This window comes from Vipera berus (assembly GCF_964194415.1).
Source record: "Vipera berus genome assembly, chromosome: Z".
Lineage (NCBI taxonomy): Eukaryota > Metazoa > Chordata > Lepidosauria > Squamata > Viperidae > Vipera > Vipera berus.
The window spans coordinates 95,345,494-95,360,682 of record NC_138205.1 but is presented as its reverse complement, the minus strand read 5'-3'; the positions used below and the strand labels follow the sequence as shown (position 1 = coordinate 95,360,682).

General features: G+C 40.1%; 1 protein-coding gene across 3 annotated transcripts in view; it reads right to left on the bottom strand.

The window, feature by feature from the left end:
• Positions 1-15,189, bottom strand: part of MACC1 (MET transcriptional regulator MACC1) — a 75,180-nt gene that overhangs the window by 28,001 nt on the left and 31,990 nt on the right. The window lies entirely within an intron of this gene.

Genomic DNA, 15,189 nt, shown 5'->3' with positions numbered 1-15,189 from the left:
TTGTACTCAGCTTCGTGTCTTCATTCCTGCACCAAAGAACCCGCTATTTAACAGATGGTACTAGAATTTCTAATTTTTGTAACATGATGCTATCTCAAATGTTATTTATGAGTGACAGTAAAATGAATTTTATTTTCAGCAGTCACATTTTATTAATATAAAGAACAAGCATCTTTCTGTAAATATCAGGACAGCAAGCAATAAATATTATAAAAAGTGTTTAATAATGAATGTATTATCATAAAACAGCAGAAAGGCAGCAGAAAATAGATTTTTATCACTGAGAACTAGTAAGCCTCGGGCAACCATATTCTGCTCAAAGAATCAGTCATTCTCAACATGACCTTTGTCTGGTATGCAGAATGAGCATTACAATGTACTTATCAGTGCCCTTGGAATCTTTACCATACTTGATAACAAGATACTAGAGTTAGTGAACTGTTAGTAAATGGCTGATACTTACCACATATGAACATATAAAGTTCGGAAGTAGGAAACATAATAGTACCTACTTGAAAAATGCCTTATTTAGTGTCATCTGACATACTATTAAGTGTATTTTAATTAAATAATAATGATCATTATTTGGGAAGTTGCAATGCTGAAGAGTGAAGCACCAAATTGTAGCTACTTCTTTATTTGCAACAATGCTTTGGGAAGCTGCAGGGATACCATCAATATTTTTAGAAAAGAAGAACAAATCATGGCTGTAGTCCAATGTTTTGTTTGGGAGTGCATACTCGTGGCTTGAAAAAAATAAAATAAACATAAGCTCCTAAAATAAAGCATAATTCCTTGGGCTTCAAAAGATAATAGAAAGCATCCTTATCTGTTTGTGTACTGTTAAATTCTGATTGTTTGGCACTGATTATATCTCCATGATAGCTAAAGCTACCATGAGAAGTGCAAATTCCAGACCAAAGAGAACATTTTTTTTTGGGGGGGGGGAAATACAATGTGCTTTCAAGATTATAATTCCAGCTATCAGCACCAGAATATTGCCTATCCTTGATTTCTGATTCTATGTAAAATATATAGTCATTGGCTTTAGAATAAAATTGAGGAGTTACCTTTTAGGTATAACTTTTAACTAACAATAAAATCAAACTTGAGGAAAATTGTATTAATTGTATTAATTAATTGTATTAATTGTATTAATTAAACAAATGTTAAGTGAAACATTTCAATGTCAGGTATTTTACTTATTTTCCATTCTGTTCAATGATGCCTGATTCTTGGTGACTACTTGGACAAGGCTTTTTGTCCAAAGCTTTTTGCCAAGGCTTTTCAGAAATGGTTTGCTATTACCCCTTTCCTTGGGCTGAGAGAAATGACTGGCCTAAAGGCCCCAGCTGGTTTTGTACCTTTAAGAACTAAAACTCATAGTCTCCTGATTTATAGCCTGATGCCTTAACTACTACTACAAACTCTCTCTTCACTAAACTTGTTTGGTTCTGATAGACGAGGACTCAGAGTGGTTTTAGCAATGAACGAGTTTATTGAATACACAATTGTCAACTGTCAACTGTCAAGTGTTGCAACCTTTTATAGTGGAACTGTTTGAACTGTAACCAATCAGAGGTGTTTATTCTCCCGCTTCTTGCTATTTGCAGCCAATGATTGCACCTGAATCTCCCGCTCAAACCTAGCTACGGTGCAGTCTGCAAATTCCCTTGTTTGCAACTATTTACATACACAACACCCCTTACCCCCCCAGTTGTTGTTATTTATGAACAAAATCCTTCAAGTATTTAGGTGGCCTATGGATTCTAGAAGGGTATCTATTGCCCTGGCTGCTAGGGACACCCTTACCAGATTGTCTGCTCGGTTGATTGTCTCCGTTGGACCTGTGCTCTTGGTTAACTGGCTCAGATGCTACCCTATTGCTGTTTTGTGGATTTTGTGGATTTGTTTGTGTTTGAAGATCATCTGTTCCTGGCCTACTCCGCAGGGGTATTTCCCAATCATACTGACTAGATTGCTGTTGATGGTTACCAGGGACTGAGTTGTTATGCAATTCTGCAACCCCACTATCTGGCAGGTTGTTATCTCTGAACCCGGATGTACTGTTCCCCACAAATATGCCTAGATCCCCTTCTTCTGGTGCGCACCCACTATTTCTCTTCCTCAACTGGTCTATGTGTCTCTTGCTGATCCTATTCCCTTCCCCCTCAATAGTATATGACAGGGGACCTAAAATTTCAGTAACCACCCCTGGAATCCATTTGTCCCCTGTTGCATAGTTCCTAGCCCAGATTAAATCCCCCACTTTAAATGTTCTATTAGGAATGTCCAGTTCAGCACTAGGTGGAAGTCTGTCAGGGTGTAATCTGTCCAATTTGGTGGTTAGTCTTCTTCCCCACCTCATTTCAGCTGGACTTTTGCCCGTGGCAGTACATGGGGTCGTGTGTTGGGTCAGCAAGAATTCGGCCAGTCTTTGATGCCAGTCACCTCGGATGATCCTTTTTAAAGCGTCTTTCGTGGTCCTCACATTACGTTCAGCCAAGCCGTTAGTGGATGGGTGGAAGGGTGCTGATGTCTTGTGCTTAATCGAGTTGGCCTTGAGGAAATCCTGGAATTCAACAGAGGTGAATTGTGGCCCGTTATCTGACACGATTACGTCTGGTAACCCGTGAGTGGCAAAGAGGCCCCTTAATACCTGTATTGTTTTACCAGAAGTCGTAGAACTGACTGGTACTACCTCTAGCCATCTAGAGAAGCTGTCAACAACCACCAGAAATGTTAACCCCTGGAACGGTCCAGCGAAATCAATATGAATCCTGGACCAAGGATTTCTAGCTAACTCCCATTTATGCGTACGAATGTGTTGTTGTTCTGGCCTAGAGCGTTGGCACAGATGGCAATTGGCAACGCATTCCTCAATGTTGTTGTCCAGACCTGGCCACCACAAGTGGCTCCTAGCCAACGCCTTCATGCGTACTATTCCTGGGTGACCTTCATGTAATTCTAATAGAATGGCTGACCTGTGGATTTCAGGAATAACTACACGGTTTCCCCACAGTAAACAACCCAAATGAACTGACAGTTCATCTTTTCTTCTGAAATATGGAATGTACTTGGCATCCGGATTGGTATTTGGCCACCCACTTAGAACCCAGGCCATTATTCTTTTTAAAATTGGGTCAGTGTTTGTTGCCACAGCTATATCTTTAGCTGTTAAAGGCCAGTCAGGGATGTCCTGTAGGGACATTATTTGTCCCACAGGGGCAGGGTCATCCTCAGTGATGTCCAAGGGCAGCCTGCTCAGGGCGTCAGCATGTCCCATGTCCTTGCCCGGTCTGTATTGGAGAGAAAATGAATATGCTGAGAGGAAAATGGACCACCTCAGCATTCGGGGTGACATGATTTGGGGAGTCTGTTTATCCGTGGTAAACAGTCCCAACAGGGGTTTGTGGTCAGTCAGTATGGTAAAGTTCCTACCGTAAAGGTAGTCATGGAACTTCTTTACTCCAGCCACAATTGCCAATGCTTCCCTGTCAATCTGCGCATAATTCCTCTCGGCTTTGGTTAGTGTCCGGGAGTAATATGCGATTGGTCTTTGTATCCCTTGGTTGTCTAAATGGCTGATCACAGCCCCCACACCATAAGGTGAAGCATCACACGCTAGGTAAATAGGTTTATTTTCTATAAAGTGGGTTACAGTTGATTGGCTGGAAAGAATGTCTTTTAACGTTTGAAAACTAACTCTATGTTTATTCTGCCACTGCCAAGGAGCCTTCTTATCTAAGAGTCTGTGAAGGGGTTCTGCAATGGCAGCCTTGTGAGGTACAAACGTATGGTAAAAATTTACCAAGCCAAGGAAGGCTTGTAGTTCAGCCTTGTTCCTTGGCTCAGGAGCCCATTTAATTGCCTTAATTTTGTCAGGGGTAGGATGGATTCCATTCTTGTCTATCCTGAATCCCAAAAAGTCAGTGGACTTAACCCCAATGGAACATTTTTCCTTTTTTAATTTCAATCCAGCCCTCCTAAATCTGCCCAGTACCTGTTCCAGCCGCTCTACTAACATTTCCTCATCTTTTCCAGCTATCAGGACATCATCAAAGTAAGGGCATACACCAGGTATGCCCTTTAGGGTCCTCTCCATCACTTCTTGGAAGATGCCTGGAGCAGCTGCAATACCAAATTGCAGTCTGTGGACCCGGAACGCCCCCTTGTGGGTAACAATCGTCTGTGCTTCTGCAGCCTCTTCAGAAACAGTCAATTGTAAGTACGCATGCGCCAAGTCTAACTTGGCAAACATGGCGCCGTCCTGGATCGTCGCGAGGACCTGCTTCACCGTCGGGACCGGGTAAGCATGCTTTTTCATTCCAATGTTCAGGGTGGCTTTGTAGTCAGCGCAGATTCTCACATCCCCATTGGGTTTGAGGGGTGTGACAATCGGCGTTTCCCACAGACCACCCTCAACAGGTTCTAATACTCCTTGGCCTACTAGCCTATCGAGCTCGGCCTCGATTTTTTCCTTCAGGGCAAAAGGCACCCTTCGGGCCTTAAGCCTGATAGGTTTCACTGAGGGGTCTAGGTTAAATTTAATCGGGGGCCCTTTGTATTTACCGAGAGACCCATCGAATACGTCTGCAAATTCATTGCAGACTGATTCGAGGGTCTTATTTTTAATTACTGAATTTATTCCCCCGACCCAAATGCCCAGGGCCGGGAACCAGTTAAGGCCAATTAGACTAGTCCTATGCCCTTCAGTAACTATTAAATCTAAGACCCCCTTAAATCCCTTAAATTTTACTCTAAGGCTAACCTTCCCTTTTATTTTTATTGGGCTTTTTTGAAAGTCTGTTAACTGAATTTTTGTTGAACTAAGTGGAATTTTCCTTCCACTTAATTGTTCAATCCTCTCAAGGGTTTCACTGGAGATTATTGACACTGAAGCCCCTGAATCTATTTCCATTCTGCAAGGAACCCCTTGCAGATGGACTACGATTTTTAATTTTCCTTCTGGAAAATTGCTGTTTTTCCCTTTTCTCCTGCGATTGACACGCGCCACCTCCCCTAGATTTGGAATTTTAACCCGGGGTCTAGGGGTCTCTTTGCCACTAAAGTAAGGGGTTACCTTACCTTCGGGCCACACATCGACTTCGTGCAGGCGGTTGTCACGAGCGCGGCTCCTACAGATGGCCTGGATGTGGCCAGTCTTCCCGCACGCCCTGCACTTTGCATTTCGGAATCGGCAAGATGCACGGGGATGGTTGCCTCCGCAGCTGCCGCACCGGTTTTGGCTGTCGTTGTCTCTCGGTCTGGTTGCGGTGTCCCTCCATGGTCGTTGTGCCCCGGTCGCTTGTCTTTGCGGAGTTGCTGGTTGTTGTCGGCGGTTAGGATCAGGCCCCTCACTTCTGGGCGGTCTTGGCGCCAATTTCCCGAATCGCCTTGAGACTTCAGCAATGTCGTCTTCCCACTGCTGGTCCACCTCCCCGCAGTCCACATAGCCCTCTTGGTTGATCTCGGACGCCGCTGCCATGCTACTGCGGGGGGGGTCGCGATACCCGGTAGACTCGTACGTTAAGAGTTCGTCTATCACCTCCTGTAGATCGCCGGTGGGTTTGGCGATTATTCTGTTTTGTAGCTGCTCATCACGCAAGCCCAGTACGACTCGGTCCCGAATTCTTATTTCTAAGTTATCGTATTTACAACGTACTGCGGCTTCCCTGACGGCAGCGACAAATTTTTGAATGGATTCACCCGGTCTCTGGTTCCTTTTCTCAAAGATGCGGCGCCAAAAGAGCTCGGATCTCCTAGGTGTAAAGTGGACCTTTAGTTTGGCTAAAAGGTCGGCATAAGGCACGCTAGAGACTGGTTGCGGTTGACACAGTCCGACAGCGATTCTGTAAACCGGTGTGCCACAAATCGTCAATAATGCTGCCGCCTTTTTCCGGTCATCTGTGATTCCGTTCACTAGCAGGAACCCTTCCACTTGACCGATGTATTCTTCCCAATCCTCGGGGAAGTTCGGGTCGAATTCCTTCAAGGACCCTATTTGTGCCATTCGGAGAATTTTCTATTTCACCGCGGCCGCCGGTTGACTGTGACTCGTTTTCGAATTTGCCGCCTTTGCGCAACAATTCGCCGATTCTCTGGTCTTCTGTCTATCCCACCTTCGTTGCTAATTGTTTGGTTCTGATAGACGAGGACTCAGAGTGGTTTTAGCAATGAACGAGTTTATTGAATACACAATTGTCAACTGTCAACTGTCAAGTGTTGCAACCTTTTATAGTGGAACTGTTTGAACTGTAACCAATCAGAGGTGTTTATTCTCCCGCTTCTTGCTATTTGCAGCCAATGATTGCACCTGAATCTCCCGCTCAAACCTAGCTACGGTGCAGTCTGCAAATTCCCTTGTTTGCAACTATTTACATACACAACAAAACTGTTTCAAGATACTATTTAGGAACTATTGGTGAGACTGTTAAAACTTGTTTGTGCTGTTTGGAATTGTTTTGCCAGCAGCAAGATTTGACTGCTAGCATGGCGATGGATTCTTTTACCAGCCAGGGCTGTTTTCAAGGGAGATGAAGCAGGAGCGGTCACGAGGCTTATGGGGCAAAGGAATTGCATGTGACTGTTGGCAGGTCCAGAAAGGGGGAGCGAGGATTTCAGAGGAACTAGAGGTGGCAGCAGTGAGATCTGGGGGCCAGCGGAAGCATTGCCCTTTTAAGGAAAAGGTGGAAGAATTGTAATCAAAAAAGAAGAAAAACAAAAAGGTGTGGTTGTTGTGCAGGGATACAAGCTAATCCACATGGTGCGCATCTCCCATCTGTCTTGTTTGCTAATGTTCATTCCTTAGATACTAAGATGAACAATCTGAATCTTGAGCTAGCCATGAACAGGGAGATGAGAGACTGCTGTGCTATAATCTTGACAGAGACATGGTGAAAGTCATCTATTCTGAACAATGCCATCAGCGTGATGGGTTTTACAACATTTCGGCTGGACAGGAGCTGTGTTCTGAGTGAAAAATCCTGTGGTGGGGTGTATGTATTTATATTAATGAGAGATGGTGTACTAATGTTAAGGTGGTCTCCAGTCAGTGCTCTCCTAATATCGAGTGTTTGACTGTTAAATGTAGACCCTTTTATTTTGGAATGGAGAAGATGGATTGATTATATTCAAAATAAATATGGAACTAAAAAGTTTCAAATAGCTTATGAATAATCTCTAGCAATTAAAAGATGTGTTATTATAGTTATTATAGTTTTGTTATAAGGGAGTTAAAGAGTGGAAGGTTTGTTAATGTTTTAACAGATATTTAGCATATGTTTGTATAAGATTGTTATACATAATACCCTGTATTCTTTGGGAAGTCGGGGGAGGGAGGGAAGGGGTGATGGGGAGGGGGGTTCAATTTATATGTTTCTTAAACTTTGTAAAACTTTTCAATAAAAAAAGGGACGTGGTGGCTCAGTGGGTTAGGACGCTGAGCTTGTCGAACAGAAGGTTGGCAGTTTGGCGGATCAAATCCCGAATGCCACGTAACAGAGTGAGCGCCTGTTACTCATCCCAGCTTCTGCCAACCTAGCAGTTCGAAAGCACCTAAAAATGCAAGTAGAAAAATAGAGACCACTACGGTGGGAAGATAACAGCGTTCCGTGCGCCTTTGGCATCTAGTCATGCCAGCCACATGACCACAGAGACGTCCTCGGACAAGCGCTGGCTCTTCGGCTTTGAAACGGAGATGAGCACCAGCCCCTAGAGTTGGAAACGACTAGCACACATGTGCCAGGGAACCTTTACCTTTACCTTTAACATCAAGAAGGCATTTAAGGCTTTCTCATTTTGTCCTCATTTTGGCTTTTCAGATCATCTCTGTGATGCTTATGCCAGCATATAAGCCTTTATTAATTAGAGAGATGAATTATGAATTATGAAACAGATAAGAGTGTGGCTGGCAGGAACTATGGAAGTTCTACAAGATTGTTTTGGGTGCACAAATTGGAACATGTTTAATGAGGCTGCAATGTACGGTCAACATACTGATGTGAATGAGTATACTTCTACTGTGTCTGCTTATATTCAAAAGTGTATGGAGGATATCAGTGTTCTTAAGGCTATTGTTATGCAGGCAAATGGAACATGTTGGATGTCTCAGGAGGTTCGTGTGATGTTGAAAGTGAGAAATGGCACTGACTAAGTGACCTCTGTTCTTACAGATATCTTTAATCTTTGGTTGCATCAGGCCACAGTTCCATCTTATCTTAAGACTGCAATCATTGTACCAGTTGCCCCAAGATCTATAATTATATGCCTTAATGATTATCATCAGGTTACACTCACTTCAATTATGATGTTTTTTGAGAGATTGGTAAAGGACTATATTGTTTCATACTTTCCCCCTACATTTGACTCATTACATTTTGCTTATTAGAAGAACTACTCTATAGATGATGCACTTTCTTGTGTGCTTCATTTTGTTGTTGTTGTTAGTTGCGAAGTTGTGTCCGACCCATCGCGACCCTATGGACAACGTTCCTCCAGGCCTTCCTGTCCTCTACCATCTTCGTGCTTCATTTTAGTATGACGCATCTGGAGGAGAAGAGAACAGCGAATGCTGTTTGTTGATTTTAGTTCAGCATTCAAGACAATCATTCCTCAGCATTTGATGAATAAACTGGGCCTATTAGGCTTTAATACTTCCTTATGTAACTGGATTCCTGATTTCCTTATTGATAGGCCCCAGTTTATGCGAGTTGATTCTAATTTTATCTTATAGGTAAGCATTCATCTTTAATATGGCTTAGTAATTATATACGATATGCTATTTAGTTTAATATAATGATATATTAATTATTAATATAATCTTTTTGTGAAGCTAACTTTAAAATTTAATAAACAGTGACAAAATTTCTTCATTAAAAATCATGAATGACAAGATAAGATAATCTTTATTGTCATTTTTACTGTGGGCACAACAGCACACATCAAAAATGAAATTTAGTTGCCCACTCTCAAAGTGAAACACATACATGACACACACCTAAAACATACTATATACAACATATGTATAGACCCACACCCCTACATATACATAACTACGATGCAATACATGGATGATGAATGTCATCAATCCAGAGAATAGTGTACCTCAAATATTCTACAGGTAGCCCTTGACTTTCCATTATTAAGCAAGACAGTTGTTAAGTGAATTCTGCTCCATTTTACAGCCTTTCTTGCCATAGTTGTTAAGTGAGTCACTATAGTTGTTTACTTAGTAACATGGTTGTTAAGTGAATCTGGTTTCCCCATTGACTTTGCTTGTCAGAATGTCACAAAAGGTGATACTGCAACTGCATTAAATACAGTTCATGCCAGTTCCAAGAATCCAAATTTTGATCATGTGACCATGGGAATGCTACAATGATTGTAAATGTGAAAAATGGTCATAAGCCACCTTTTTGTTGTACATTCAATGATCACTAAATGAATGGTTGTAAACTGAAGACTACCTGTACTTGAAAGGCAAGATAACAGCATCCTATGTCCTTTTAATATAGGACTTCTATTAGATGCAAGTAGAATTGCCAGGATATTTGGGAATATTGTGCAACATCATCTGGAAAGTGCTAAGTGTTCAACAAAGGCTCTTATTCTGGAATTTATAGAAAGATGGCATTAAGAGATGTGATTAATTTCATTATCCTATGTTTGAACATAAATATTACCATGAATGCTTCCAAACTGAAACACTGCATTCTATGATACATAATGTATACTATTTAGAAATGCGTAAACATAATATTGAAATATTTGAAAGTATGTGGATGGCTTTAGGGACTGGTGGAAGAGGAGAGGGGATGGTTCCATGCAGTGGTGGGCAAAGACACACACGCACAGCTCTATTTGCACAAGTGGTGCGCATGTGGACCTGCGACTTGAATAAATGGAGCTGCATGTGCACTCGCCTGCCGCTTCTGTGGCCTAGTTCTGAAAGGGCCATGGCCCAGTACTGAGTCACGGCCTGGAGGTTGAGGACATCTGGTTTAAAGTGTACATGTACATGTTGATTGAAAATATTCCGAGCTATTCAGATATTCCTGCAATGTATGGAATGACACTTTTGCTACGCTTGTTGTTCTCTTCTTTGTCTGTAATGGAGGTGCTCTTGCTGTGTGTTTTTTGGATTTGATGGCCCAATTAGGATAACCACACTTTCTGAGGGATTTCTTGATGTGTTTTAGTTCTTTTTCCTTTCCCTCTTTACTGGTAGATAAACTTTCATCCTGGTGGTGTAGGGTTCTGATCACTCCCATTTTGTGCTCTAGGTGGTGGTGAGAATCAAAATGTTAATAAAGATCTCTCTGTGTGGTTTTTCTGTAAATTTCAAGATAGAAGAAAGAAAACTTCAAAACAAAAGCCTTAACATTGGTAACAGAAAATATGGGTGTCTGTAAACTTCAATGTTAAAGTTTAAATGGGGAAAAACTAACCTAACAACTGTCTCACCTAGCAACAGAAATTTTGGGCTCCATTGTGGTCGAGAGTCGTAGACTAACATAAGATGGAAATGTAGGCACTTGTTTTGACTAAAGTAAAAGCCAATTGTAGGTAATTCATTAATGAATAGAAATCTATTCATTGTTGTTTCCAACAGTTAGCTTCTTTCACAGTCTGAAAAAAAGTACATTTAATGAATTCAAAATGAAGCAAACCAATTGTTAAGTACTGGGATCTTTGAGGCATTGATGAAGTGAATGTGAAACTAACAACACGTTTATTAGGTTAACACAGAAGCAGCACTAACTGCCGCTTAGCTTCTATTTATACAGACCACCGATAGGCGGCAGCCAATGGAATTCAAGCAGTTATTCCTGCCCAAAACACAAACTAACAATTCTGTAGACAAGCAGTCTGGAGTTTAAACAGACACAGCAGTTATCCATTTATAACTGTCTCAAAGTAATTTACAACAATACATAACACCAATTGCTCAAAAAAGCAAACAACTGATACCTGGATAAAAAAGTGGATCTTCAGAACTCAGTTTAGAGTAATTTCTAAGGGGGTATTATCTGTATAGTAAAATTTTGGACAAGCAGTGATCATGTTACATATTTGCATAAGTGTAGTCAGTAGCATATGCCTTTTTAAAAATATCAAACATGCAAAGAAACAAAAATAAGTCCAAAATATCTGTATTACATCCAGAAATGCCAACTTTGCAACCAATATTTCTCATCTATAACTATGGCACCCTAAGGATACCTGCATACATGCAAATGTTTCTCTGGGATCAGTAACAACAGGGATTGCTTTTTCCTTCCAGTAACATATACCTAAAACCAGTTTATTGCATTTTGCAATTGTACTAAAAAAATCTCATTCATTTAATTTGAAATCAAGTGAAAAATTGATTTAAATTATTTTATTAAAACAAATTAATGGCAATTCTTTTATAAAAAGTTGCCTCAAACAAAATGACTTTGACATGCCTGCTCTAGATAGTTGAATACTCCAAAATAAATTCTAGACCAGGCCTGTACATGCAGCCTACCAAGCACCCTTGGACAGAGCACAGACTTTTTTTTAAAGTAATAAAATCACCACCACTGCCCTGAAAGTCATGTTGCCTACTGCCTCCATGGCTTACCATGACCACAAGCTCCAACACTGTAGATGCTCCTCTAGTCACCAAATCATTGATTAGCCCACCAGAATTCCTTTGCAGACCACAAAGATTTTTAATTTATCAGTGTGGGCCTTTCCTTTCTACAAGATGATGATGATGATGATGATGATGATGATGATGATGATGATGATGATGATGATGATGATAATAATAATAATAATAATAATAATAATAATAAGAAGAAGAAGAAGAAGAAGAAGAAGAAGAAGAAGAAGAAGAAGAAGAAGAAGAAGAAGAAGAAGAAGAAGAAGAAGAAGAAGAAGAAATTGGAAGGGACCTTGGAGGTCATCTAGTCCAACCCCCTGCTCAGGCAGGAAACCCTATACCATTTCAGACAAATGGCTGGCCAGTCTCTTCTTAAAAACTTCCAGTGTTGGAGCATTCACCACTTCTGGATGAAGGTTGTTCCACTGGTTAGTTGTTCTAACTGTCAGGAAGTTTCTCCTTAGTTCTAGGTTGCTTCTCTCCTTGACTAGTTTCCATCCGTTGCTTCTTGTCTTGCTTTCAGGTGCTTTGGAGAATAGCTTGACTCCCTCTTCTTTGTGGTAGCCCCTGAGATATTGGAACACTGCTATCATGTCACCCCTCACCCTTCTCTTCATTAAACTACACATACCCAATTCCAGCAACCGTTCCCTCTATGTTTTAGCCTCCAGTCCCCCAATCATCTTTGTTGCTCTTCTCTGTAACTTTTCTAGAGCCTTGACATCTTTTTTACATCGTGGTGACCAAAACTGGATGCAGTATTCCAGGTGTGGCCTTACCAAGGCATTGTAAAGTGGTATTAGTACTTCACGTGATCTTGATTCTATCCCTCTGTTAATGCAGCCTAGCACTGTGTTGGCTTTTTTGGCAGCTGCAGCACACTGCTGGCTCATATTAAAGTGATTGTCCACTAGGACTCCGAGGTCTCTCTCACAGTTACTACTATTGAGCAAGGTACCACCTATACTATACCTGTGCATTTGATTTTTCTTCCCTAAATGTAGAACCTTACTTTTTTCACAATTGAATTTCATTTTGTTAGATAGTGCCCAGTGTTCGAGTCTGTCCAGATCCTCCTGTATCTTAAGCCTATCTTCTGGAGTATTGGCTATTCCTGCCAGCTTGGTGTTGTCTGCAAATTTGATGAGTTCCCCATCCCCTCATCCAAATCGTTGATGAAGATGTTGAAGAGCTGCACAGACGTCTTCTAGATTTTCCTCTTGCCTTTCCGAGTTAACTTTTTGGTCTGTCATTGAGCAAGAATTGACTTTGTAGGGAAGCATATTATCATTTGATGTATATTTAACATATGTTCTACCTTTATTTACCAATTATATAATATTTGTATGCAATCCACATGGCGAGGTTTGGGAAAACTTACAATAGAAAAATATATTTTTAAAATCATAAGATTAAAACATCACCTGGCCCGAACCGCCTCCGCTGCCTGCATTGCGCAGCCCCACCATATAGAGTGGGCTCTGCTGCTCCCACAGCACCAGCCGCGCCAGCTCCGGCCCCAGGGAGGGGAGCCTGCCGCCAACACCCTTCGCACCTGTGACTGCAGCAGCACCGCCCCCCACCCCCCGCCTCCTGTGCCCGCCAAGATGAGAGTTCCAGCACTTTTTTTTTAGAAAAAAAGCACTGGATACTTTATAGATTTGGAAGACTGGCAAAAACTATGGGATAGAAATATTAAATTAACTAAAGCAGTCTCATATAAAGAAAATTTCTATAAAATGTTTTATAGATGGCATATGACACCAGTAAGATTAGTGAAAATGTTTAAAAATACTTTGAATAATTGCTGGAAATGTAAACAAAGGCCAGGTACTTACTATCATATCTGGTGGACATGTCCTAAAGCAAAAAAGGTTTTGGTTAAGCTACATACATGGTTGGAAAAGATGACTAAAAGACAGATAAAATTTAAACCAGAATTGTTTTTGTCAGGAATATTAGGACCTAATTATGAGAAGGAGAATGAATATTTAATATTGCATGTACTGACAGCAGTAAGAATAGCATTTGTCCAATACTGGAAAAATGAAAACTTACCAACTGAAGAGGTTTTAATTAAGAAAATCTTAGAATGTGCAGAAATGGATAGATTGACGTTAGATTAAAGAGAAAGAAGATTCAGTTTACTATAGAACATAGGAATTTTTTTACCAATGGTTAGGAAAATGAACTAGTGAGAAATGAATGTGATATGTTATTTTGAATATATATTAGTAAGAAGAATGATATGTATTGACTAACTGATACTGTTTTTGATTATCATTTATTACATTTACTACAGTTATCTAGTACTATATCAACTATTGTTAATTGAACATATGTACCCAGACAATAGCCTGTTTGCTAAAGAATGAAAATGTTATTGGGTGATAACCCCAATGTTGATCCAAACCCTGTCCTAATCCCAGTCCTGATCCTAACCCCACCGTAAACCTTAATCCTTAACCCAATCCTATTTTATCCCTAACCCTATAAAATTCAATAAAATCTTTAAAAAAATAGATTTCAGCCATGTATGAACTTTCACAATTACAACATAAAACTTCTTTTTGCTGATTTTACATAAATATATAATTGTGTTTCTAGAAATGATTCATCATTATACTATACTTTTGTTTTTCATAACATATTTTATTTATGCAAAACTGGCTGTTGAACATTAAATGTTTTTTCTGTTTCTAGTATGTAATTAACCTACTCCAAGGTGTTTTCCCAGAGTTTATTGGTATTTACAGGTATTTTATTTATTATTTTCAAATTCTAAGATTTTTTTATTATCACTTTATCAAAGAAAAAAATTGAAAATTGGAAAAAAAAGTTATCTGGCCTTTGAATATATGACAGTGCCTGCCACCCCCTTAATGTCTCAATGCAAACCTCTAAATATGTTGGGCTACATTTCCCCTTTAAAACAGACATGAGTCTGCTGGTTGGAAGTTCTGGGAATTGTAGTCTAAGCATTTGTGGAGAATGCCAGATTTGAAAGATTGTCTATGCTACAAAATCCTTTTTCCTGGTAAAACTAATCTCCCAAACTTGCACTTTCTTCCTTGCATTAATGAAGCTCTTTCATTTGAGGAAAAACTTAATATAGCTCTTCAGAATTATTCAGACATCATATTTCTATTTTTTCATGCCTTTCATTTATGTTGCTTGTCAGTTTTTTTCTTCCCATTTCAGATTATTACTGGTGAATTAACTTCTATAGCTACAGCTTGGTATAACCGATTGTGTAGTGCAATAGTACTTTTCTAAATGTTCACATCTACAGGAAATAAATTAATTCCAGAAATTAGTTTGGTTCCATAAATAAGAGTTGCACTATCATCAGTGGGATTTAAAGATAAAAATTCTCCATCTTAAAGTTTATTCCCATAAACTATACTATTCTCTTTTAACATTGAGACCACAGTTATCTAAAAGAATGCATTTTCGGTCTATTTCTGTACAGGATATGTGGTTGATATAGGCCGTGTACTCATTTCTTTGCATCTAAAGAGATTTAGCTGTCTGTATTTTGCCACTGCACTTCTCAG